The sequence below is a fragment of the Moschus berezovskii genome, chromosome 1 (assembly GCF_049115385.1).
Source record: "Moschus berezovskii isolate FMDL1 chromosome 1, NW_MosBer_1.0, whole genome shotgun sequence".
Classification (NCBI taxonomy): Eukaryota; Metazoa; Chordata; class Mammalia; order Artiodactyla; family Moschidae; genus Moschus; species Moschus berezovskii.
In genome coordinates, this window is record NC_142460.1 from 39,484,078 (window position 1) to 39,509,003 (window position 24,926).

At 37.1% G+C, this 24,926-nt stretch overlaps 1 long non-coding RNA gene across 1 annotated transcript in view; it reads right to left on the reverse strand.

Annotated features, from left to right (window-relative positions):
* The window catches only part of LOC129553375 (uncharacterized), a 393,842-nt gene that overhangs the window by 285,880 nt on the left and 83,036 nt on the right, over positions 1 to 24,926 (reverse strand). Inside the window, exons 3-4 of the long non-coding RNA XR_016037387.1 lie at positions 8,819 to 8,894; positions 4,532 to 4,588 (exon numbers count right to left, since the gene is read on the reverse strand). This is a non-coding gene — a long non-coding RNA (uncharacterized LOC129553375). The remainder of the gene's footprint in view (positions 1 to 4,531; positions 4,589 to 8,818; positions 8,895 to 24,926) is intronic.

The window sequence follows — 24,926 nt, forward strand, 5'->3', positions numbered from 1 at the left end:
TGACTGAACTGAACCGATACTGTGTCAGAATTACAAAAAGTTATTCCACTTATTTTTTCTTTTTCCCAGGAAAAATATATATGTAGAACACCGTGATGATCAGTAAGAAGATTTAATGAAAACTGGGGAGACACAGAGATTTGTGAGAAAACCCCAAATTTTATCATTTAACCTCAAGTTCCCATGAATGTATCTTTTATGTACTTCAAAGTCAATCAGTAGAGAATGATCTTAAAGTGCAACAGTTAATAACAAAATGCACTGAGCGCTAATTCTACTAAATTCAGTTCAGTTCAGTCGCTCAGTCGTGTCCCTCTCTTTGCGACCCCATGAATCACAGCACACCAGGCCTCCCTGTCCATCACCAACTCCCGGGGTTCACTCAAACTCATGTCCATTGAGTCGGTGATGCCATCCAGCCATCTCATTCTCTGTCGTCCCCGTCTCCTCCCACCCCCAATCGCTCCCAGCATCAGACTCTTTTCCAGTGAGTCAACTCGTCGCATGAGGTGGCCAAAGTATTGGAGTTTCTACTAAATTAGGTTCAAATAAATGGAAAAGCAATTTAAACCCAAACAATCAGATATCAGAGACTGTCGAACCCATCTGTAAGGAAACATTTATTGAGTGCTTATTATACAATGGCTACCGACTCTCTTTTTTGTGATTTAGTTATTGTTTACCACTCTAATAACATCTCTTATAAATTATCCACATTACGCCATTCATGCATGAAACTAAGTTCACTGTCATGTCTTCTCTCCTTCATCTGGCCCTTTGTGGTCCCCTTCCTTCTCATGCTTTGCTTGCCTGTCTTCTGTCTGGAGACAGCAAGGGTTTCCATTGTATCAAGAAGGCTTCCTGAACTATTTTCTAACCAAAGTCTAGTTCAGCATTTCATTAACGTCTTGCCATAGTACAAACACACTTCTACTAAAATTTGCTTTCATCCATTTCCCAAGACTTTACGATCAGGGGACTAGCTTCTCTCTTTTCATTCTCGGTAACCCATACAATGCTTGGCACTGAATAAGCACTCCAAAAGGTTACGAATTACTTGTGAAAACGATTAAGTGGAATCAGTGCGTGTGCATGCACAGTCTCCCAGTTATGCCCAACTCTTTGTGACTGCATGGACTCTAGCTCTCCAGACTCCTCTGTCCATGGGGTTTTCCAGGCAAGAATACTGGAGTGGGTTGCCATTTCCTCCTCCAGGGAATATTCCCATCCCAGGGATCGAACATGCATCTCCAGTGTCTCCTGCATTGGCAGGTGGATTCTTTACCACTGAGCCACCGAAGAAGCCACATTAACTGAAATATTTAATGCTGAATGAAGCAGAAATCAATCTTGAATTACATAGAAATATAAATGTATAAGGTTAATTTAAAATAGCCAATTTAAGCCTATGGAATAAATACAAATTCACATACAGGAAGAAACTAGATTCTGGAAAGTAGCATTTCTGAGTCATTTCACACTCTCATTAAGAGATGAGAATAATATGATGAATAATTTAACACTTCATTTTTCTTATTTTGAACATTTGTTTTTTTTTTTTTTTATCATGGTTTAAGTATATATTTGTCATCTAGTTTATTCCTGTTTGTGGGTTGAATTGTGCCCCCCACAATATTCAGGTCATAACCCCAGGTACTTGTGAATGTGAACTAATCTGGAAATAGAGTCATTACAGAAGTAATTAGTTAAGATCAGTTCACACTGCAGTAGGGTGGGTCCTTAATCTCGTATGACTAGTGACCTTCAAAGGAGAGGAGAAGAGACTTAACACAGACACACAGAGGCATGACAGCCATATAAAGACTAAAATCCACAGGGTCAACATCATTGTATAATGCCAGTAGAGACTGGAGTGATGCCTCCACAAACTAAGGACAACCAAGGATTTCTGGCAACTACCAGAAGCTAATACAAAAGCTTGCGACAGAGGATTCAGAGAGAAATGGCCTGCTGACACTTTGATTTCAAACTTCCAACCTTCAGAACTATAAGGGGGAGGGAGGTGTTGGGAGGAAGGTTTGAGAAGGAAGCAGCGAGCACTATCTGTGGTTGTTTCATGTCGATGTATGGTGGAGACCAATGCAATACTGTAAAGCAGTTATCTTCCAATCAAAAATAAATAAATTTAAAAAAATAAATTTCTCTTGTTTAAAGCCACCCTGTTTGTAGTATTTTGTTTGGACAGCCCTAGAAGGTTAATACAAGTTTCTTTTTCTTAAATACAACCTTCCTCACTTTTTTCTAAAACTCCTGCTTTGGGCTCATGGAACTATAACTTCTTAAATGTTTACTGTTAGTACAACTTTTTTTGGCATCTAAAACAAAGTAGTCATGGTAATAAAAGCTGAATTTGATATCCTAACACAGTTTATATACATATATATATACATCACATACGTACATTCATATTAGATAACATATACATATATGTATTCTAATAGTAACTTTTTCATGAGAACTGGCAGAGTTGAAATATATTGAAATGCAATGTGGATCTCTCAGGAAAAAGGCATTGATGGCAAACAGACTTGCACTTTCATCTGGCCAGATCTCTCACCACAGTGTTTCCCACACCATGTGCAGATTACATTTCAAATTTATAACCTTCTGAAGAAGCCTGAAATGCTCAACAGTGGGAATGAAAAACCTGTTTCAGTTCTGATACATCTAGTCTACACTTCACAAGGCCCATCTGAAACATGACATACGGAATGCTGACAAAGTTTTGGGGTTAAAAATCTCAAGTCTGCTAAAAACATAATTATGTTACATTAGCCCAGTGAGCAAAGGTTTAAACTATAATACATTTTAGGTTACAAGCAAAACCGGTGGGACATAAAACTCAACAGACACCTAGGTATAAACCCATAACCTTCAGCTGTCCTCTCAGAGAACGTGGTTCCTCTAAATCTCACAAATAACATAACAGTGATTAAATGTAACCAGAGCAGATATCAAGAATGTGCGCTGCCACCAGGGACCTTCGTCAGAGCACAAAGCATGTATTTGTCTTGGGAAACTTCTCACCTCTTGGTAAACTCTCCTAATCAGCCCTTGGGCATCCAGGGTCCTCATGCTGCCCTCTGGCTGCTCCAGGTTCTCCTCACTCACTAAATCCCTGCATCCATTCCTCCTGGAACAGCAGCTCCTTCAAAATCAAGCTCTCTTGTCAGTTCCACTTTTCATTCAAAACTCCATTTTCCTCATGCTGGCTGATTTTGGCAGGCTCTAAGCAAAATCCTAATCTGATTAAATTAATTCAAAGTAAGTTGTAAATGGCTAATAGCCTCGATTTCTGAGAGACGTTGAGTTTTGACAATCTAATCTGTGGAATAAGCAAAGGAAACACACTCGACCGGAAACCTTCTGAGTGCCCTCTGTTTATACACAAATTTCTTCCATTGTTTGCCTGACTTCCACCCTTCCTTCCTTCCCTTTCTCTCTCCCTTTTTCCTGATTTTCCTTCCTTTCATTCTTTCTCATTCCTCCCTTCCTGCCCATTGCTTTCTCCCTTTCTCATTACTGGCTCAGTAATGTGTCTCCCTTTTTGTATGGTAACTGCCTATTAACTGACAGCCAGATAGCAGTTAGGGATTCCCTGGTGGCTCAGATGGTAAAGAATCTTCATGCAATGCAGAAGACCTGGGTTACATCCCTGGGTCAGGAGGATCACCTGGAGAAGGGAATGGCTACCCACTCCAGCACACCATATCCAGTGCATGCCTGAAGAATTTCATGGACAGAGCAGCCTGGCAGGATACAGTTCATGGGGTCAAAAAGAGTCAGATATGACTGACTGAACAACATTTTCACATAGGAGTTAAAACTCAAGCAATCACTGTCTTTCCCAAAGCAAACGCAACTTTCTCATTCATTAACATTGGCAATGTCTGTACTGTTAGTATTCCCTTCTGTTTCAGTTCATTTCCGTCGCTCAGTTGTGTACAACTGTTTGTGACCCCATGGATTGCAGCACGCCAGGCTTCCCTGTCCATCTCCAACTTCCTGAGCTTGCTCAAACTCATGTCCATCCAGTCAGTGATGCCATCCAACCATCTCATCCTCTGTCGTCCCCTTCTCCTGCCTTCAATCTTTCCCAGCATCAGGGTCTTTTCCAATGAGTCAGTTCTTCACATCAGGTGGTCAAAGTAAACACTTCTGTTTATGACTTTTAAAAAATCTATAATTTAATTTTTAAAAATCTATAATTACACATATATATTCATGTTCCTTACACACAAAAAAAAATTATGTATGAATATTGATACTAGTTCAAGCTCAGCATCCGTGGAAGGTATAAGAACAATAAGTAAAATTTAGACCATGTTGAAAACTTGCCTTGCATGGAAAACAAATAATATCTGATAATAATTTAGCTGAACCTGAAAGAAAAATGATGAATGAGACACTGGAAAGTAATGTCTCAAGAATCTAATCAACGGTAGAAAAAGAAAATGAGTCACCCTAATTGGTGTGAAATAGGAAGGGAAAAAATAACAAAGATTCTTACCAGAACAAAACTTCATATTATCTAAGAATATAGCACAAATGCAATCTTATTTCATTCCTGTTGAAAAAATAAATATTGTTAAACAGAATGCCACCAAATAATAGTCAACGCAAAACAAACATCTGAAAAATTGCTCATTAAATATCATGCCTGAGTCTTTTAAGATATAAAAGTAATACTTGCTTGAGTTTAAAATATCTAGTAAAATAGAAGTGTGTAAAGCAGAAAATAAGATGGTTTTCTTTCCTTTCTCCAAGGCTGTATATATTGTCACCCTGCTTATTTAACTTATATATGCAGAGTACATCACGTGAAATACTGGGCTGGATGAAGAACAAGCTGGAATCAAAATTGCCAGGAGAAATGTCAATAACCTCAGATATATAGATACCACCACCCTTATGGCAGAAAGAGAAGAAGAACTAAAGAGCCTCTTGATGAAAGTGAAAGAGGAGTAAAAAAGTTGGTTTAAAACTCAACATTCAGAAAACTAAGATCATGGCATCTGGTCCCATCACTTCATGGCAAATAGATGGGGAAACAATGGAAATAGTGAGAGGCTTTTTTTTTTTTTTTTTGGCTCCAAAATCACTGCAGATGGTGACTGCAGCCATGAAATTAAAAGACACTTGCTCCTTGGAATAAAAGTTATGACTAACCTAGGTAGCATATTAAAAAGTAAAAACATTACTTTGCAGACAAAGGTCCGTCTAGTCAAAGCTATGATTTTTACAGTAGTCATATATGAATGTGACAGTTGGACTATAAAGAAAGTTGAATGCTGAAGAATTGATACTTTTGAAGTGTGGTGTTGGAGAAGACTCTTGAGAGCCCCTTGGACCACAAAGAGATCCAGCCAGTCCATCCAAAAGGAAATCAGTCCTGAATATTCTTTGGAAGGATTGATGCTAAGCTGAAGCTCCAATACTGTGGCCACCAGATGCAAAACACTGACTAATTGGAAAAGACCCTGATGCTGGAGAAGATTGAAGGCAGAAGAAGGGGACAACAGAGGATGAGATGGTTTGATGGCATCACCAACTCGATGGACGTGAGTTTGGGCAAGCTCAGGGAGTTGGTGATGGACTGAGAAGCCTGGTGTTCTGCAGTCCGTGGGGTCACAAAGAGACAGACACAACTGAGCGACTGAACTGAACTGATTATTCTGTTTCCCTAATATAGCTACTAATCTTTGTGTGTTTTGAAGACATTTTCACTGCATGAACAAATGTATGCTGACTTGTCTTATTTTTGTAAACCAAATGGACTAAAATTATATTTTGTATACATGTATATGTGCTAAAGTATGTTTGATAAAGGTGTTTATTTTTCAATAAGAAGAGATTTTATCATACATATTTGTGCTAAACTTGATTGATTTCTCTTTTCCCCCAAAATACATTATGGAAAATTCTCAAGTCAGAACATGCATAGTGCTATCATTTTTTAAAAAGTTTCCTACTGTTCCATAGTATGATATCTCATAAGTCATTTACATATCAAATTTTTGTTTTGTATTTCAAGCTAGGTTTTCACACATTTATATATATATTATTAGCTTAGGTATTTAGGTGTCTAAATTCCATATCATTACCACTTCTGTTTAATTTTCCTAGAAATTCAAGCTTCAAGCTATGTCTAGTATATTTAATCATTGGAATACTGTATATTTTTCTCTATTATCTGGAGGAAATAAGATACGAAGGACTTGAAAAAGATACTATATCCAATTACTTCTCAAACATTTCACGCTGTCTATTTTGCGGGGTAAAAAAGAAGGTCTGAAATCAAATGGCTGAGTTTAAAATACCCTGAAGACCATAGTTAAGTATGTAAAAGTTTAATAAACTCAAGTTTCCAGTTACTCTGGCCAAAAGTTTATGTCTAAGAAATATTAACTGACCATCTTAAAAGTAAATCCTAAATGTTGGGCTAGGTGGTTAGGCAAAGCATTCCTCCAAGGACTCTAAGGAAAACTCACGGACAGAGTCAGTGTGAGTGGGGTCATCCATGTAACAGCAGATATATTTTCATCCCATTCTGCTTATCCCTCTTGGCACTAAAGAGATCCCTGCTCACAGAGAAATTTTCCAGCTGGGCAGAAGAGACAAGCATCTGGCTGAGAAATAACACTGTAACTCAGAGCAATGTTTGGCTTTCTACATTGATCTTATCAAATTTCAACATTTTCTTCTGGAAAATTGATTCACGAAAAGAAGAAAAAATAATTGTGGTGCAATGACTAAAGCTAAAAGGCTTCAGATGTCATCTAGGTGGGAAACACATTCACCATCAAATGGAGATGTGGGCTGGCATGGGACGCCTTCTTGGGCTCATCAGAAACTAGGATAACCTCTCTCTCCTCCTTTTCATCAAAATAAAAATAAAAATATCTGTACTATTCCTTTATAACTTGCATATTTAATGAAAAAGATAAGATCCGTTATCATTTGGTATAGATACAGGCTAACTGAGAATCTCCTAACAAACAGAGTTCAGTGAAAATAAAATTGGCTGCTGGAATACCAAAGAATAAATAACTTTAGGAGTGCAAATGGAAGTGTGACACAGTGTCTGCATTACCAGGGGTAGATAGTCTGTGCAGGAAGCAGAGGAAATATTTTTCATAGTTTCCAACAAAAATGAAAATTTGTGACCCGATCAGAATTGCTTTTCCTACTTACAACTGTGAGCAAAAACAACAAAGCAAACAGAACAGAACTCTGGAGGCAATAGGGTTCAATACTGGAAGAATATGCAAAAAAAATAGATGTCTTTTAAAATATACCCATTCAATCATAGAATAACTAAAAGTCTATGTTGCTGCTAAGTCGCTTCAGTCGTGTCCGACTCTGTGCGACCCCATAGACGGCAGCCGACCAGGCTCCGCCGTCCCTGGGATTCTCCAGGCAAGAACACTGGAGTGGGTTGCCATTTCCTTCTCCAAAAAGTCTATGTAAAGGTTTGTAAAGTGACTATAAAGCAAACTTCAGTGGAGTTTTATATTTTTTTATTTGCAAGAAAAACTATTTATATTTGGTTCAGGACTTAGGGAATGACGAAAGGGAAAACACCAACAAAACTCTTTTGAATAGTTTTTATTTATCTAAAAACATTTATAATTAAAAAGGAGTCATGAAGGTGCAAACTTACAGCCAACACCACCTGGAATATTAATAAAAATGTGTATATAAAATCTCTGTACTTCCTTCAAATTCTTTAATCACATCTGTTCTAAATTAATAGAACCATGCTAGATAAAAACTTTTTGTGTCATCAAGATCCTTTAAAAAATTTATAAAAACCTATTGATCATCTCCACAGGATAAAAGAATATACATACAATATACTACATATTATTTCATAGGGATTGCTAATAATCTTATATAAAGCTTACTCTTTGATCCCAATTTCAGAAATTCTAGTCTAAAAGAAAGACCGTTAACGAAATAAAATGAGATCAACCGATAGTTTCTAGGAAACCATCCCAGGAAAAATGTAGTTCAGGCCGCTGTCACCATGAACATGAACAAATTCATTGGGCATTGGATGGGGTGGGATGGTGGGGGCTGACAAGAGTGCAGAGCATCAGCATGCCTCTACTCATGCCCCAGAGATGGCTCTGGAACACTTCCTCTGTCTTTCCTTTGTTCTTTCAACCCCCTATCACTCATCCATTAAGAAGTCCTACAGAATGTCTTCTGAATAGAATGAGAAAAGGACCTTTATTCATTATAGAAAACACAACAATAAAAGAGAATAACCCCAAACACTAGAGACTCTATAAACTCAGTAAAACCAAACTGCTTTTTATAAACTACTTTTTAAAAAACCTTTTAAGTATCAAGATATATTTATTTAACTGCTGCATGTCAATGTTGAATAGTTTGAATAACAAGTATAACCAAATTTTAAGAAATTGAAAAGTCTTTGCTCTTTTATAAAGCAAGATATTGACCCTAAACATTATCTTATATAACTCCACAGTTATCAAAGCACAAATATGAGTGTCCCAATCTTACACGCCATCTCGAATTCTCCCCAATTTAAAATCAGAGTAAAAATCTCCTGTCATGTTTGATAGCCAAGTGTCTGCTACATCAAGTTTATCAAAATAAATGTAAAGGAGAAGACAGAGTTTGATTCAACGGTGGTCATATTTCATAACTGATTGCAACAGTGACTACCACAAGTATGCATTTATATGTATACAACTTACAAATGATAACTACACAATGGAGCATAAGATTATATGAGGCTGAAATAGTTCATCTGCAAGTCACTTACCATAATCTGTATTTCATTCTCTTTACTTTTCAGATTTTGACATCAAGTTTTCTTTCTCAAAAGCAGCCACAAACTCCTGAAAAGTAGTTTTATGTTACAAAAGACTATACTTATGCATATTCATACAAATATTTACCCAAACAATGATCAGTTTTTAGGACTATTTTCAATATTTAATAAGAGGTCTGGAAACAATAAACAAATTAGTATACTGTTTCTAAGAACACTAAATTGTTATCGAATGCTCTTAAGACTTCAAAATGTTACAGATTCACCTTTGAAAAGTGTTAAATTTGGATTTATTCTTTTGTCCCTAGGCTAACAGCTGGTGGTGGTGTTGCTTTATAAAGTACCTATTTGAGGTGCTGCTGCTGCTGCTGCTAAGTCGCTTCAGTCGTGTCCGACTCTGTGCGACCCCATAGACGGCAGCCCACCAGGCTCCTCCGTCCCCGGGATTCTCCAGGCAAGAACACTGGAGTGGGTTGCCATTTCCTTCTCCATTTGAGGTGCTAAGAGGTCCTAATTATATAAATTAAACAAACATAGCATCAAGTTTCAAAAATGAAATGTCACAACACATACCTTTTTGATCTGCAGATCACTAAGGGAATAAGAGCAAACTGCAAGTATGTGATTGTGTTTCGCACCTCAGTACATTGTGTTTGATAAAAAGAACTTTAATTTAGTAACTGCCCAAGATATTGCTCTGAGTGACTGAGATGTTTTCTAGGGAATTCTAGCTGCTTACACTCTAATTTTCTATGTCCCTATTATGGATGAATGAATGAATGAAAAAGAAATACTAATGCCTCCATGTTACAGTGTGACATTATCATACCTGAGAGGAGTATGCTGTTTGCATGGCTGGCTAAACAAAATTAAACAAAACAAATAACCAAAACTACAACAAGAAGCCAGGAGTGATTCAAGTCAATTCAACAAATATAAATGTAAGTAAGGCACTGGGCTACCCTATGAGGACCACAAATATCGCTTGAAGGATTTATACTTCAGTAAAGAAATACTGACATGTCTACAACTAATGATAAAACATGAAACATAAAACAATGAAGTTAATTATAAACACAAGAATCTTAAATTATTGTTGAGTTTATAAAGCAGGCAGCACTGATGTAGAGTTTGAACTGCACCTCATAAAAGTCTGTACAAACATGAAAGAAGAGAATAACAACCATCTAAATAAAGAGAATAGTATAGATTAGGAGGCAGCAGGCACCATGTGATGGGAGAACTTAATGAGTGGATTTAATCTGAGCCTAAGTTTAGTAGGAGGTTAGGAGACATAAAAAGTTCATGTTAAAGGGGAAATCAGTGATTTTTGTTTGAGAGCTAATTGAGTTGGATGTGTCTATGGGAAACTGTGATCAGGATGGATATCCAAATTAAAGATTGTGTCACCTGCACAAAGGGAATAACTAAAGCTCTGGGAGCCTTTGAGACAGTCCAGAGAATATGCACGGTATGGTTAAAGAATAAACCTATGGAATACCTCTATGTAAATGCGAGTAAGAGGAAGAGAATAAGAAGAAGCACTCTGGTTTATAGCAGGAGAGCCAAGAAAGAATGTATCTCATATATTATGAGAAGGTAAACATTTCATGAAAGAAGAGAGTAACCAACACTGTTAAAGGATGAACATGAGCAGCAGACTCAGATTTCAGAAAGTCATCTGCCCTATTTAAAGGAGCAATTTCAGTGAAGTGGTATGGAGGGAAACCAGTCTAGAGTAAGTTGGTCAATGCAGGAATTGGTCAAAATGAGTGGAGGAGTTATCAAAAAAGCAGGGTGGAAAAGTTTTCCAGAGTGTAGGGAACATTAGAAAAGAAGGAGGGACATGCATTACAAAAATATTTAGCCATATCAGTTTAAAACAACGCATTTTAGGTGTGACTTTGGTATTCACTGAAGAGGTATATCAATCAAGCCTAAGATTTTCCAACCAGGGCAATGAACGGATCACTTCAAACAATTACATTTCAACATCTTGACTTGTCTGATACCACCTACCTGTTGATTACTAAGAAAGAAAATGCATAATGTGGATGACTTTAAAAAAACTTTCATATTGAACAAACATATAAGTGATTCAAAGAAATTATACAGGAAAAATCACCTGCAAAGAGGAAAAATAAGACTTTTCTGCCTTTAAAAACAAATCTCTAAAATATTCATTCTTATACCATGGAAAATAAGTCTATGATTCAGCAAAGCATTTGGAGAAACAAATGTTTGCCATTCAAATAATCCTCACAAAAGACTATGAATATATTTCTCAAAGGATATAGTCACTGCTTACATATCAGACAACCTGAAATTCATATTCTGACAAACCACTGGTGCATAGGCTCTCTGAATGTTTTAAGATCATGATGTTAATGGGCAAAGAAAGACTGAGGATATGTCAGATTGGAGGAGAGCAAGGTGATTTAACCACGAAAAAAGACCTGAGTGGAACAACTAAAGAAGCATGACTAGGCCTATAGAGCGTGTAATAGAATTGCTTCAGTGCTAATTTTCTGATATTACTAATTGTATCCTATTATGTAAGATGTTAACATTTGGGGAAACTGGTTGGAAATTATAAGGAAATTCTGTAATATTTTTCAGACAGTTTTATAAATCTGAAATTATTTAAAAGTAAAAAGTTAAAAAAAAAAACAAAAAGAATATTTGTGTTGGCTGCACCACAAGGCTTATGGGATCTTATTCCTCAACCAGGGATTGAACCCAGGCCCTCGGCAGTGAAAATGTACAATCCTAACCACTGGACTACCAGGGAATTCCCTAAGAAAAGAACAATTTCTAACCACTAAAAGAAATGAGTGAAGAGCAACATCTGGAGGGAATAAAAAACCAAAATTTGACTATTTAGTTGTATGTATCATGTTGCTTTTTCATTTTATTAAAAATTTTCAACCAGCTGTAAAGGGTCCAGAATTAAGTGAACAATTAAGTAAATTAAGAAAATATACCAAAAATGCTTGAGTCCTCAAGAAAGAAATACCTGTTCACATGTGAAGTGACCTGTGCATTTCAGTAAAAGAGTAATAAATAGAAACTCAGAATGTGATTTTCAATCTGAGATTTCATGTGACTTTCCTAATGTAAAAAAAGATGATCAAGGCCAATTTTGAGGTTGTCATGCCACCCAATTTTGAGTAACTACTCTGTGCAAGACATTGTTTTTCATAAGTAAAACATGGTCTCTGGTTACTAAAAGTGCCTTATGAATGTCCGTTGACTATTACACATTTCTCAGTATTTCATAGAATGTTATAACAAAGAGGCAAGCAAAATCCTTGGGAAAAAGGAAGAAAGGAATCATTGGGATGACCCCATAGAGGCTTGCACAAATAGTTTTCCATCTAGAAGAAAATGGGGAAAGGTAATAGAGAGGTGAGGAAGTTTGAAGACAGCAGAGAATTCTGATGGGTGGAGGCTGAGGCATGAAGGGCAAAGGCATTTTGGGGAAGAAAAAAAGCCTAAGCAAAATCATGGGGTAGAAAATGCCCTGATTGCTCTGATCGTCTAATTCAAGTGAGAGGTCAGAGAACTCCACAGTTGGAATTTCACTGAGCAACAGAATGTGAACAAGTAAGTTTGGGCTTAAAGAGCCTTGGAGCTCCCAGAAAATTATGTGCTTCTAGTAAGTACTAATCCCTCTCACATTGAAGGTCAGTTCCATTAAGTATTGCTCAATACATTTCTGTCCCCAAATTCAATGTATTTTCATAGACTCTGAAATATGAAATATGCATTTTAGTTGCCAACTCCAAAGTGGTACTGTCAAATTCAAAAGATGTTGGATTTCTAAATATATTGAGTCTGTTGTTCTCAAAATGTGCTAAGTTACTTCAGTCATGGCTGATTCTCTGTGATGCTATGGACCATAGCCCACCAGAATACTCTGTCCATGGGATTCTCCAGACAAGAAGACTGGAGTGGGTTGCCATTTCCTTCTCTAGCACATCTTCTGGACCCAGGGATCAAACCCGTGTCTCTTAGTCTCTTGCATTAGCAGGCGGTTTCTTTACCACTAGTGCCACCTGAGTAGTCAATTACTAACCACCGCTGACTACTAAAAGATCAATAATTCAGAGTGTCCAGCAGGTTCCTGGGCCAGTACCAACCTGGTCACTGAGTTTTACAAAACTGAAAACCTCTTTGTTAATCAGATATGGATTTCATTCCAGCAGCAACTAAAATGCTCAGGTATTTTAGTAGCATTTGTTCTGTGAGACACTAGTCCCAGAAGATGTTAATTGGTCTGATATGAAAAAAGCATTTTCTCAGCAAATAAATTTGGTAAACTTTGGATTAAGGAAGGTTAATCAGATTTCTTTGCTACAGGAGTTATCGGAAACAAAAATTCTGAGAAATATGGCCTTTAAAAAGAGGGAGATAAGATGTGTCGTTATACAAATCCAATAGAAATCTAGAGTAGGAGTATTCTACATTTGAAAACTGTACCAGAGGTATCTCTGCTTTACCTAATTTCAAGCCTATGGTACATTAGACGGAATGACTTAATGATATGTCTATGAGAAAAGATGAGCTTTTTGCCAAATTAGTTTCACTTCTGATACCTGCAGTTTATTGTAATTTCAACTTTTAAGTTAATATCATTTATTGGAAATTTTCTTTCTTTGGTAAAATATCTCTTCTTTTAAAATAGAAATTGGTGGGGGAAAATCATGAACCAACATCCTTTCTTCTTTGGGGGAAAGCTAATTTCTAATGGGAACTCTGAATTGTATTGATCTTATAGTCATTTGAAATGGTCACTTCAATGACATGTTGATACTAAAATCAAAGAAAGACTGTGACAGAAACCAAGAGCATAAACCACTATTTAAATTTCAAAGAAATTAAAATATAAGAACACTAGTGTCAGTCTCGAAATATTTATGTGCTGTGAAGGACTTCCCAGGTGGTGCTAGAGGTAAAGAGTCCACCTGCAAATGAAGGAGACACAAGAGACATGGGTTCAATCCCTGGGTTGGGAAGATCTCCTGGAGCAGGAAATGGCAACCCACTCCAGTATGCTTGCCTGGAAAATTCCACAGAGAAGCCTGATGAGCTACAGTCCACGGGGCTGCAAAGAATTGGATATGACTGAGCAATTGAGCATGTATGCACATGCACTGTGAAAATAAACAAATTTCATTCAAATTGGAGCCTGGAAGCCCTGAAAAGGGTGCTGCCATGAATATAACTCATTCCAGCCTGCAGATCCCAGCAGGAAGAAAGATTTCCTGACCCAGAACAGCAAACTGGCCCCCACTTACAGCCAATGACACCACAGCCTCCTCAATATACCCCTTTCCTCTACAAAAGCAAGCCCCTCCCCTCTATTCTCCAGACCTGCCTATAGTTCACCATACATTGCTTGTCCTGAAGTGCAGTTCTCTTCTCTTCTCACATACACTCATTTTGCTGGTAAAAATAACAGTCAAATTTATTTGAAGATCAATATTACTTCACGGATGTCTAGTTCCTATTACAGGCAGCCATAACATGTTACACCCATAAAATATAAGTATGTAACATCAATACTTTGGTACTGTTTAGTAACTTCAAATATTTGGATCTTGAGAACAGTCAAAATTACTATGCAGGTTATGTAGCTTGAGAAGTGAAAGCATATGAATATCTGACATTAGGTTCTGGATTAGCAGAAAGGATGTGTGCCTGCTCAGTCACTCAGCCATGTCCAACTCTTTGCTACCCCATGAACTATAGCTCACCAGGCTCCTCTGTGCATGGAATTATCCAGGCAAAAATACTGGAGTGGGTTGCCATTTCCTTCTCCAGCAGAAAGGATGATCCTTGACCAAAAACACTATGTCATTTCACAATATCAATTAATAGTCATCAGATTGTTTGAGAACAAATGGTTGCAGCAGGGTTTGAAATTAAAGCTGTTTTTCATATCTGCCATTATATTTCTTCATCAGACATACATTAATCAAGGGACTTTTTGTGCTTTAATTTGGTTACTTACATAATCACAATTATTTTTGATTTATAGTCACCTTAATTAACAAAAAGTAAGATTATCTTTCCTCAAGTGGTTGATCAGGATTGCCAACCTATATACCCTTTGACACTATATACCCTTCAAAAAAGCATAATGTATATTTTAATATAATTTTTCCTTGGGGGAATTTACTAGTTTTTTATAAAAGCAACCCAATGCAATATTGCAAAGTAATTAGCCTCCAATTAAAATAAATATATTTATATTAAAAAAACAAAAAAGCAACCTTTTTCCTATAATCTGGTCTTTCCATACAAATTATAATTTACTTAATTGGAACAGCCTCCTCTATTTAGAAAGTTAAATGTTTTAGAATTATCTGAATCTTGAGGCAAATGCTGGATTTGATTGTTCTTGCTTCCATGAAGAATGCATTTAATGTCACTCCAACTCTCTCCATGTTGCTGTTCCATGTTTTCTTTTTTAGTTTTTCTCACCATTTTAGTTAATCATCACTATCCAGGATACCAAAAAAATGCATGAGGAATATTATTTCATAATAACTAGAAAATGCTTTCAATAAAAGTTTGATGGTTGGGATATAGTAATACTTTATTTCAAAATCCTGGAATTCTTAGATAAATATTATTTAGAAAACTTCCCTGGTGGCTTACACAGTAAAGAATCCACCTTCAATGTGGAAGCCCTGAACTGCCAGCACTCAGGAAAGTAACTGACATATGATAGTTGCTCAATAAATTAAACAAACGAAACAGCTCCATCATAAAAAACAAATATCTTCTGAGAACACAAAATCTGCCAGTGGGTGTACTTTGTCAAATAATGATCTTCTCAAAATCCTTTAACACTTCAACAACAATGATTAAATACTGATGAGCAGATGATATAATATTTGGAAATTTGTTGTTGTTGCTTAGTGGTTTATTCATGTCTGACTCTTCTGTGACCCCATGGACTATAGCCCACCAGGCTCCTCTGTCCATGGGATTAGCCAGGCAAGAACACTGGAGGGGGTTGTTGGGACCTCCTCCAGGGGATCTTCCCAACCTAGGAATTGAACCCACTTCTCTTGTGTCTCCTGCACTGGCAGGCAGGTTCTTCACCACTAGAGCACCGAATAACTGAAGCTTTTGAAATGTGGTGTTGGACAAGACACTTGAGAGTCCCTTGGACTGCAAGGAGATCCAACCAGTCCATCCTAAAGGAAATCAGTCCTGACTATTCACTGGAAGGACTGATGCTGAAGCTGAAACTCCCATACTTTGGCCACCTGATACGAATAACTCACTCATTTGAAAAGATCCTCATCCTGGGAAAGATTGAAGGCAGGAGGAGAAGGGGAAGACAGTGGATGAGATGGTGGGATGGCATCATCAACTCAATGGACATGAGTTTGAGTAAACTCCAGGAGTTGGTGATGGACAGGGAAGCCTGGGGTGCTGCAGTCCGTGGTTTTGAAAAGAGCTGGACACCACTGAGCGACTGAACTGAACTGAACGCCACCAGAGAAACATAATTAGCTCTTTAGGATGACACTAAGATAACAAACAAAAGAGATTAGCATAGTAAGCACTTCAGTTCAGTTCAGTTCAGTCGCTCAGTCGTGTCCGACTCTCCGCGACCCCATGAATCACAGCACGCCAGGCCTCCTTGTCCATCACCAACTCCCGGAGTTCACTCAAACTCATGTCCACAGAGTCGGTGATGCCATCCAGCCATCTCATTTTCTGTCGACCCCTTCTCCTCCCGCCCCCAACCTTTCCCAACTTACTCTGCATTAATATGTTATTTAGAGTATCACAAAGAGATCTAATTTAAAAGTTGAAAGAAAAGTTACATTTATACAAAGGGTGCACATCAGTGACTATAAATGCACTGTCCTTTGAAGAAATTTTCAAAGACATTTAATTTTTTTTCTTATGTCACTGTCAAAAAGTTAAGGAACATGACAGACAACATTATTAATATTTTCATGATACCATAATTTATTTCAGCAAGATTTCAATGTCCAACATTTTGGTTATTTCTAATTTTTCATTATAATTTAGTGTTTAACAAGTGTAGGTAAGCTAAATTTATGTGTGATGATCATATCATTAAAAAAATTCTGATTTTTTTGAGAGAAATCAAATTAAAATGGTAAAACATTTATCAGTAGTGAAAATTTCATACCAAAGTGTAAAAGAGAAACTAATACAAAGGCTACTTTTTAATAATGGCTAATTTGAGAAGAGTTATGGGAACTTAGAGGCGTCCCAGTGGTACAGTCTTAAAGAATCTGCCTGACGATTCAGAAGACACAAGAAACATGGGTTGGATCTCTGTGTTGGGATATGCCCTGGAGCAGGAATCGCCAACCCACCCCAGTATTCTTCCCTGGGAAAATTCCATGGACAGAGGAGCCTAGTGAGCTACAGTCCATAGGGTTGCAAAAATCAGAGCAACTGAGCACACATGCACACACTCACATGCACACACTGCAACTTAAAATATGTAAAACATCTTGAATATTATTAAAGTATTAAGTGCCAAGTATTTAGACATTTTAAGATTTAAAGATGCTTAGCATTTTAATCAGCATGTTTAAATTTTTCTCTTCTTAATAAAAAAATGCATTTTAAAGGTTACCGCTAAGGGTCGGACACGACTGAGCGACTTCACTTTCACTTTTCACTTTCCACTTTCACACCTTGGAGAAGGAAATGGCAACCCACTCCAGTGTTCTTGCCTGGAGAATCCCAGGGACGGGGGAGCCTGGTGGGCTTCCGTCTATGAGGTCGCACAGAGTCGGACACGACTGAAGTGACTTAGCAGCAGCAGCAGCAGAATGAATAAAGCTATATTGTTTCATGGCATTTTTAAAAATGTAATATACACACATCTAATTTCACTTAATGCAAGTTTAATTTTATATCTTTAACATATTGCATTTGAGTCAACTTTCAACATGAAAAAATTCAAGTCAGAAAATCAAAATGTTAGACTAGTAAAGAAAGACTTACTGAAAAAGAAAACAAATAAAAAAAAAAACAGAATAATTTCACAGAATTCCTTGGGATACTACTTGAAAAGTCAACAATTAGAACATAAAAAACAAGGAAAGAAAGGAGAAAAAAAGAAACATGAAGGGAAGGAAAAACAAAAGAGCAAAACACAGAAGGAAGAATAAAACGTAAAATAAGTCTTTAAAGAAAGATGATCTGGGTTACCCTGTCTCAAATCATATTTTAAGGTTTGCTCAAAATTTGGAATTCAAATTTATAAATTAGGATTAGGCTCATCAAGGAATTTTCACAGTAGTGCTTAGTTTATGCATCGGTGCATTTGTGTGTCTTCCATTTTAGGCTGGGACTTTCAGAAGACTGATGAGTCAGTACCTGGGATGTCTATAGTCTATAGTATAGTTTAAACATGTTTAAATATTAGAACCCTAAGGGCATTTTTGTTTTTTAAAACTAGCATTAAAAATCCCTACAGTAATTAAAATTTGAAATTAAAATGAAATATGACACATTAAGTGATGAGTAATCATACCGGAGACATACTATTTTGTAAACTAGAAGAATTTGTGAAGATTAGTCCTCAAATAGAAAGAATATATAGCTACTTGAAATAATGATGTTTAATGTACTTGCTTTTGGAATGACATCACAATCATCATAAAATAGCTACCATTTTTCCCCCTTAAATTCCAAAACATGCTTCTTCCAATTAAATCTAAAATCTTCCTAATAATGGAAGGCACTCAATAAATAATGAGAAAAAAATAAGAAAATGAAAAAGATTACAATGCTTGTCTCTATGTAACTTTAATATATGTGCGTGTGTGATCAGTCAATTAGTTGTGTCTGAATCTCTGCAAACCCATGTAGACCACCAGATACATATTATTAAAAGTGCTTCCCAACCACTAGTTTTAGAATAGGCTTGATGTGTAAACAATGACAGTGAAAGCCACTCAGTTGTGTCTGACTCTCTGCAACCCCATGGAATATACAGTCCATGGAATTCTCCAGGTCAAAAGACTGAAGTGGTTTGCCATTCCCTTCTTCAGGAGATCTTCCCAATCCAGGGATCAAATGTCTCCCACATTGCAGGCACATTCTTTACCAGCTGAGCCACTAGGGAAACCCATGTGTAAATACTTAATGGTAAAACAGTAAAGAACTTTGTGAGATCCCTATGGATAAATAATCATTTGCAAGCTACCTGTGTCATGAAGAGCTGAGAGGGTACTTTAGGAGAGAAAGGTGAAGTTAGAAGATAATATCAAATTTTAGATCACATGTTTGTATTCCAGAAAGAATACATCTGTCCTAGATAAAATCTGTTCTAAGTAGAATACAATTTAGAAAAACTTGTTTGGATACCAAAAGTCCCTGTTCTTGTCCTCATCAGAAAGATAGCATTTGTAATCTCACATTTTAAAACATTTCAATAAAAACAACCTTTGTGTGCATGCTCAGTCATGTCTGACTCTTTGCAACCCATGGACTATAGCCTGTGAGGCTCCTCTGTCCATAGGATTTCCCAGGCAAGAATACTGGAGTGGGTTGCCATTTCCTCCTCCAGAGGATCTTCTAAAGCCAGGGACTGAAACTGAGTCTCCTGTGTCTCCTTGCATTGGCAGGCAAATTCTTTACCACTGAGCCACCTGGGAAGCCCCCAAAACAATATTTTTAGCTACATACTAAATATTTGTTGGAATACAGAGGAAATTGTTTTCTTCAGTGTATGCTGATCCATCTATTTTGTGCGGGGGAAGAAAAGAAGTTATTTAGAAAGCAAATTATCTATCCCTCGACATTTACTTTTATGATGGAAAAGGAGTCCTTTACTTAAAATTTTGCATTTATTTAAAGTATTAGCAGCATTATATTTATTTACCTAGGCTGCTGCTGCTGCTGCTGCTAAGTCACTTCAGTCGTGTCCGACTCTGTGTGACCCCATAGATGGAAGCCCACCAGGCTCCCCCGTCCCTGGGATTCTCCAGGCAAGAACACTGGAGTGGGTTGCCATTTCCTCCCCAAAATTCACTTACAATTTGTCTTTGTTTCAAACTCTCACCAGTTATCCATTTATAATGTGAACTATTTTATGGTTTTTTAAAAAATGGCGTATAGTGTGATTGACAAATCTAGACAGTGTGTTGAAAACCAGAGACATTACTCTGTTGACAAAGGTCCATATAATCAAGGCTATGGTCTTCCCAGTGGTCGCTTATGGTTGTGAGAGCTGGACCATAAAGAAAGCAGAACGTCAAAGAATTGGTGCCTTCGAACTGTGGTGCCAAGAAGACTCCTGAACGTTCCTTGAACAGAAGGAGATCAAACCAGTCAATCTTAAGGGAGATCCAACACTGGAAGGACTGATGCTGAAGCTGAAGCTCCAGTATTTTGGTCATCTAAAGAGCACAGCCAACTCATTGGAAAAGTCCCTGATGCTGGGAAAGTTTGAGGGCAGAAGGAGAAGAGTGTGTCAGAGGATGCAATGGCTGATGTAAGGAACATGAATTTGGGCAAACTGCAGGCGACGGTGATGGACAGGGAGGCTTGGCATGCTGTAGTCCATGGAGTTGCAAAGAGTCAGATACAACCGGGTAACTGAGCAAGCAATAGTGTAATTTACAATTCTATGTTAGTTTCAAGTGTACAGCAAGGTGATCAGTTATATATATATATTCTTTTTCAGATTCTTTTCCATTACAGGTTATTACAAGATATTGAATAGAGTTCCCTAAGTTATACAGTAGGTCCTTATTGTTGACCTGTTTTATGTACAGTTATGTGTATATGTTAATACCAAACTTCTCATTTATTCTCCCCTCCCCTTTGGAAACCATATGCCTGCTTTCTATGTTGTAAGTCTATTTATATTTTGTAAATAAGTTCATTTGTATCGCATTTTAGATTCTACATATAAGTAATATCGGACAACATTTGTCTTACTCTGTTTAATTTATTGCATTTAGTATAATAATCTCTAGGTGCATCCATGTTGCTTCAAATGGCGATATTTTATGTAATATTCCATTATATACATATACCACTTCTTCTTTATCCTTTATTCCATTAATGGACACTTACTTTGCTTCTAAGTCTTGGCTATTGTAAATAGTGCTGCTATTTAAATTGGGGTGCATATAGCTTTCCCATCTTTGAGCTTTCATGTTTTATGGCTATATTCCCAGCTGTGGGATTGTTGGATCATATGACAAATCTATTTTTATATTTTAAGGAACCTCTATACTTTTCTTCATATTAGCTGCACCAATTTACATTCTCATCAATAATGTAGGAACTTCTCTTTTCTCTATACCCTCTCCAGGATTAATTTTTTGTAGACTTCTTGATGATGGCCCTTCTGACTAGAATGAGGTGATACCTCATTGTAGTTTTGATTTGATTTCTCTAATAAATCGTGAGGGACTTCCTTGGTGGCTTGGTGGTAAAGAATCACCTGCCAATGCAAGAAACGCAGGTTCAGTCCCTGGGCCAAGAAAGCCACTTGGAGAGGGAAATGGAAACCCACTCCAGTATTCTTGACTGGGAAAACCCAAGGACAGAGAAGCCTAGCAGGCTACCCTACATGGGGCTGAAAAGTCAGACACAACTTAACGACTCAACAACCACAATAATTAACAATGCTGAGCATCTTTCCATGTGCCCATTGGCCATCTATAAGTCTTCAGAAAAATGTCTATTTAGGGCTTCTGCCCATTTTTTTATTGGGATGTTTGTTTTTTGATATTGAACTGTATGAGCTGTTTGCATATTTTGGAAATTAGCCCCCTATAGATTGCATTATTTGCAACATTTTCTCCCAGTCCATAAGTTGTCTTACAATGTGTACTTTTAAAATTAATTAAGAAATATTTTATAAAGACTATTTTAATATAAATTAATTAAAATACCATCTGTACCTTGTATAAATATTTTTCAGATAACTGGAATCAAAGCCCTCAGTGAAAGTATATCCCTGAAAATAAATATATTTAGTAAAGGTAAACTACCAGTTTATCTTAAAAAGCACTCTATGAACAAAATATGACCATACGTAACAATTAGGGCTTCCCAGGCAGCACTAGGGGTAAAGAATGTGCCTGTCAATTCAGGAGATGGAAGAGACACAAGTTCAATCCCTGGGTCAGGAAGATCCCCTGGAGGAGGGCATGGCAACCCACTATAGTATTGTTGCCTGGAGAATCCCATGGACAGAGGAGCCTGGAGGGTTACAGTCCATAGTGTCACAAAGAGTTGGACACAACTGAAGCAACTAAGCATGCACACACACATTACTACTACTAACTTTCTCCTAACAAAATGTTTTAAATTCTCTGTAGCCAAAGTCTTGATTTGGGGGAAAAATTTAAAAGAGCCTGTCAAAATTTCTCCACTACTATACTGTTCAGCGGCATTATCCTAAAAACACTAAATTTTAATTTGCAATATATGAAAGGATTATTATACTGTGGAATAATTCTCCATAATTAGAGAAAATGAGTATTTGGGGAAGAGGCTAACATTTGCAAACAATAAAACTGTGGATTTTCTCATGTTGAAACAACATCAAAGCAATGAGCCTCTTTGTCACGTGGGTGCCAAAGTTTCAAAAGTGTAAGTCCAAATGTCCTAATGAGGCCACCTGGCATTTATTTCTTTTAATGTCCCAAGTTTAAGACATGGCATCAGTCACGCACAGAGTACTGCAATTCACTCCACTTTAAGAACTCCATCTTGTAGCAATTGTTCTTTTTAAAGAGAAGTGTCCTTCGCTACAGAAACGGGCATGGTTTTAGAATAGAAACAGCAGCAAAGGATAGCCATGTCCTCTGAACTGACACTGATTTCAGCTTAGAAACTAGAGTTTAGTTTTTAAACTAAAGGGCTCAGTATTAAAGAATCTGCCTGCAAATGCAGGAGATGAAGGAGAAATGGGTTCGATCCCTGGGTCAGGAAGATCCCCTGAGGAAGGAAATGGCAGCCCACTCCAGTATTCTTGCCTGGGAAATCCCATGGACAGAGGAGCCTGGTGGGCTACAGCGCTCAGAGTCACAAAGCGTCGCACAGGACTGAGAGAGTGAGCACACACGCAGCACACACAATTAATCAACAGCTATTCCCCCAAATTAGAGTTGCTTAACAACAACAAGAATTCAGTTTTAAAAATGAAAACTTTCAAATATTGTTTTTGATGCCTCAAATTACTTAGCACAACACACTGAGAACACTTTGCTAGGTATCATTTAGTTTCTATATTATATCCTTAGGTATAAAATATTTACAACAGTGCCTGAAGTGTATTAAGCCAACATTTGTATTGCCATTTTTGACAGATAATATCTAATTGAGAGTATTTCAATAAAAATTCGGAGGGTAAAACTTATAGTCAGGTTAGATTTTTCAAAAGTTAAACTAGTTGAATACACATTTATATGGACATGAATATTCCACATGTAGAGGCTATTTACTCTCTGATTATTTCCTTAGTAATGGGGGAATATTTTTCACTTAGATCACAGAGGAGTTTTTCCTCTAATTTTCAAGTCAGTTATGAAGTATGCCCTCTCATGTCTGTTATCACTTCTGCCTCATGGCTCCAACAGATGCTATAAAAAGTTAGTTAGTAGCTCTGAAAAAGAGACAGTCCTCTTTAAATTACACATAAATGGATTTTTTCCAGTAGTTAATAGGAATCAAAGACATCAAACAAACTAAAGTACAATTAACGTGCTTTAAGCAACTGCACTCAGACTTTTCTGTAATTAATACACCAAATTCATCAACTTTTATGCAAGCAAATGGTCAGTTCATTGGAAATTACCATAGGACAGGAACTAGCCTTAGGCATAGAAAGAGGACCATCTGGGAACACAGAAACCAGAAGATGAAACTAGGCTTCATATAGATATACAGGAAATAATGCTGTGTGTATATGGATGTTTTTATGTGTGTGTGTGTGTGTGTGTGTGTTAGCAGCTCTTGGCTAAATGTTTCATCAATATTCTAAATGGATGAATTAGTAGTAAAATTAGGACTACACTGAGGACTGTTGCTGTTTAGTCGCTAAATCGTGTTGGACTCTTGGCAACCCCATGGACTGTAGCCTGTCAGGCTCCACTGTCCATGGGATTTCCCAGGCAAGAATACTGGAGTGGGTTTCTATATCCTTCTTCAGGGGATCGTCCAGACCCAGGGATAGAACCCATGTCTTCTACATTGCAGGCAAGATTTTTTACCACCGATCCACCAGGGAAGACCACACAAAGGGTATGCAGTTTTAAATTAGTTGTAGTCAAAGAAGGTTCATGTATGCTTAATCTGACTATTTAGAAAACTTTAATGTCTTCCATTTTTTTTAATCAACATTTTTTTATTTTTGTTTTTGCATACAAATCCATCTCAATGACATTTTCTACACTGGGGTTCTGAGCATTTGGATAAAGTAAAAAATAAAGAAATAAATTCTTACAGAGGCTGGCAGAACAAATGGTATTCCTGGATAAGCATGCTACATGTTCCACAAGAACTTCTAATTCAACAGTATTTCAACAAAAGTATGTCTTCATCAGTCAGTATCACCAAGGACAGTTTTCATTAATAAGGTTGGGGGGATTAGAGTACATACTCTCTAGGATACGCATAAAATGAATCACCCTAAAAATAAATAGAAAACAAAAATACAAAGGTAGCAAACATATACAGAACTATTAAAATCTCTGCAAGTGTTTTTCAATAATAAATTATTATTTTATAAGCTATTATCTTTTGTGTCTAATGGACAGAAGAAAATAGAAGTCAAGAGAAATAATATATAATAGCTGAGAGAACAGTGATATTCTAGGAAAAGTATTTAAAATTAGTATTCAAGATTTGGAGGCAGAAGCAAAAACAGCTGTTCTGAGCTGCATTCCTAAGAGTCTGGTTAAGAAAATCTTGAATTTTGGCATCTAAAGGAAGGAAAGTCTTCTTCTGGTGCTGCCCAGGCTCCTCCTGCCACACATAGGAAGGATCAGTATAACTCCTTTCTGGAAAGAATTCTGCAACTTTCCCAAGCTAGTTAATAGCTCTTGCACAATATGTTCAA